The following is a 680-nucleotide window of genomic DNA, read 5'->3' on the forward strand; positions in this document are numbered from 1 at the left end:
ACGCTCCCTGAGCTCCACCGCCCTCTCCTGGGGTGGGGGGGGCTGGTGCTCGGGGCGGAGGGCGGAGCCTCAGCGGGGGAAGTGCGCGCGGTGGGGGGGGGGGGCGGGGGCAGCCAGCAAGGGACGCAGGGAGCCGCGGGCGGCGCGCGTGCGCTCTGCGCCCTCAATCGCCGAGCGGCTGGGCCCGGGCGCGCCCCCAGCTCCTGTGACACTCGCTTCCCCTAGCAGATCTTGTTTAGGGGTTCTCTGTTGTCTTATTATCTGTCTCCCTCCCTTTCCCACTTCAACGTTTACAAGCTAGATTTGAGACCCCGGTGCAGGGGCCGGTGTACTAGAGTTCTTTCTGGATTTGAGAGGGTTAAAGGCAAGAAAATGACTATTATAAAAGGGGTGAAGACTGCAGTTGGTGACCAATCACCGACTCTCACCCCACCCCCACCTTCAATCCTGCCCGGAGTGCCCGGGATTTGGGATCGAAGAGTGAAGGGAAAATAAAGCTCATGGTAATTGTTGGATCACTTTTGCTTGGCCAGGTGTGGGTGGTTTCCAGAAACTGTGGGAGGCTATATTGTCCGAGACAGAAAAGTAGCTGTAGATACGGCCATCCTTCGCCTGCCCGTGACCGCCAACCCACCACCACCACCAACGCGGATGCCATCTGAGTCTCCAAACCCCCATCC

This window comes from Pteronotus mesoamericanus, unplaced genomic scaffold, assembly GCF_021234165.1.
Source record: "Pteronotus mesoamericanus isolate MK-2021 breed Mesoamerican mustached bat unplaced genomic scaffold, CSHL_Meso_final contig_269, whole genome shotgun sequence".
Lineage (NCBI taxonomy): Eukaryota > Metazoa > Chordata > Mammalia > Chiroptera > Mormoopidae > Pteronotus > Pteronotus mesoamericanus.